Source organism: Diplotaxodon limnothrissa, linkage group LG18 (genome assembly GCF_057381915.1).
Source record: "Diplotaxodon limnothrissa isolate DT_005_m linkage group LG18, D_limnothrissa_male_GT1.1, whole genome shotgun sequence".
Taxonomy (NCBI): Eukaryota; Metazoa; Chordata; class Actinopteri; order Cichliformes; family Cichlidae; genus Diplotaxodon; species Diplotaxodon limnothrissa.
The window spans coordinates 13,034,896-13,037,033 of record NC_140613.1 but is presented as its reverse complement, the minus strand read 5'-3'; the positions used below and the strand labels follow the sequence as shown (position 1 = coordinate 13,037,033).

General features: G+C 37.2%; 1 long non-coding RNA gene across 2 annotated transcripts; it reads left to right on the top strand.

Annotated features, from left to right (window-relative positions):
• The first annotated feature begins 289 nt into the window (after positions 1 to 289).
• Positions 290 to 1,615, top strand: LOC146613213 (uncharacterized). 2 transcript variants are annotated; one of them, XR_014907069.1, is made up of 5 exons: positions 290 to 412; positions 556 to 648; positions 777 to 803; positions 1,050 to 1,132; positions 1,238 to 1,615. It is a non-coding gene; the product is annotated as an uncharacterized LOC146613213 (long non-coding RNA). The 2 variants fall into 2 exon arrangements; XR_014907070.1 differs by having other exon boundaries at positions 520 to 648.
• The last annotated feature ends 523 nt before the right edge of the window (positions 1,616 to 2,138 follow it).

The window sequence follows — 2,138 nt, the reverse complement described above, 5'->3', positions numbered from 1 at the left end:
CTACTTCAAATTATTGTTTCTAAAGGGGACTCTACAAGTTAGTCAGTTGAGTTCTAGGAAAACATTCTTCTGTGGATAACTGCATGTGCTGAAAAGTCAGAAGAGAGTCAGCATTATGAAAATATGTGCATGTGTATGGACGAATTAAATGCCTCGATTCTGCCTCTATCAGATATCGGATTTCAGAATCTTTATTGTAAACTCCCTCCTCTCTGTCCACGTAGAAATGATTATTTAGCAGGGATTATATAAATACTGGAGTGTTTCACAACTGCATTACACTCCTCAGTTCACCATGGACAGAAAAGTGCTGCTGCTCCTCTTGAGTCTGCAGGTTTTCCTGCTCATCACAGCCTTCACTTCCACAGATGCAGCCACACTGCCAGACGATCAGAAACAATCTCTGGATGTGGTAAGAAGTCATAAACTTTGGGAACTGCTGGATACATATTAATGCATGTTTCATGTTGTTGCATTAGATGCTTTATTTATTTATTATTTTTTCCTAAATTTTCTAAGACCAATAGTGAATAAAGCATTCTCTTGTTGGTGAAGGGAATAACCAGGGATGACAGACGAAAGGGAAGAGAAAGAGTCAAACGACAGTCCTGTTCCTCGAGGCCTGGTGGATGTTCCCTCCTTGGCCAAGTAAGACCAGATTTCTTTATTTTTTCATTCACAGTAAAATTAATGGATCTAATAATAAACTCACCATTAAAGAGATTGTCTTGCATATAAATGACACAAATTAATTATTTGTTGTTGTTTTGCCACAGGCCAACCCTAATATTCCTGGTAATAAGGTAAACTTACCACAGATGTCTGCAAGTAGCATAAACAAGTGAAATGAGGTGTCTAATGGGAGGCACTGTGCATTGTATATTTGTGTGCATGCTACAGATTAAAAAAAAAAAAAAACTGATTTAGAAGTTTAGATGTTGCCAAAAGAACATCTCACTCAGGCAGCGCTGCTTTCATGTCTAACACGTGCAGCCTGTGGAAGCAGGCTGTGTTGTAATCACACTCTGTTTCTCTCTCTGGTTTTACAGAATGGTAAAACAACATCAATGCCTCCCCGGGCCGTTCTGAAGAAAACCTGAAATGTTTTTTTCGATACACAAAACAAAAAAAAGTGAGCAAAAAATAACTCATCTATGCACTCAGGAAAACTGCTATAGTAACTGATCTATTACAACCAGTCAAATGTTAAATACGTTTTTTTCTGTGTGTGTCTCAGTGATCAGAAGAAAACCAGATGACCCACCGGAGAGCTGAAAACTGAGACCTTTACCGACTACATCTTCCTTCGTTACAAGAAATGTTTTTCGTTGTTTCCATGTACTATTATGAAGGCAATAACCAGTGATGCTTTGCATGATGTAAGAAATCCCTATATTCTTCACTGATATGTATCTGCATTAAAAGAATCAATAATCCCCAGTATACATTTGCACTTATCACACCTGACTGAAGGAAAGCATGAAGCATTCAAACTTGCAGAAAGGTTTTATGGCCTTACTCATGTTCTTCATTGAAATAATAAGCTTTCTCCAAGTGCTGTTGATTTCATAACAGTTCACTTTGTGTATTCTGTGCTGCAAAATAAAGCTGACTGAAGTAGAAATTGTCATCTTTGTGCATCATCTTTAACGGTAATAGAAAGCCATGAAGCATTAAACTTTAAAAAAGCTGTCATCGTGTAAGCGCTCGGCTGGGTCAGTAAATCCTGTACAGTTCTGCGTAGTTTTAAAAGCAAAGCAGTGGAGGCACTTGAGGTCTGTATAATGTTTAACTACAGTGTTATTATTTCATTTTGATGCTGCCTCTCAACTTCCTCCTCCCTGTCCACATTGAAATTATAGCTAGCAGGGAGAATACAAATATTCAAGAGTTTCACAGCTGTATCACACTCCTCAGTTTATCAAATTCAAATTTTATTTGTCACACACACACACAACCATACACAGTATGACATGGGGGTGAAATGCTTGTAGCTGTACAGTGCCCGACCATTAAATGACAGAAGAAAAGTTTTACAATATTTACAATTTACAGTTTACTACAAAATTTACAAATTAACTTAGGAATTTACAGTAAAGAATGTGCAAATAGCAGAAGAGATTATAAAGATAAGGATT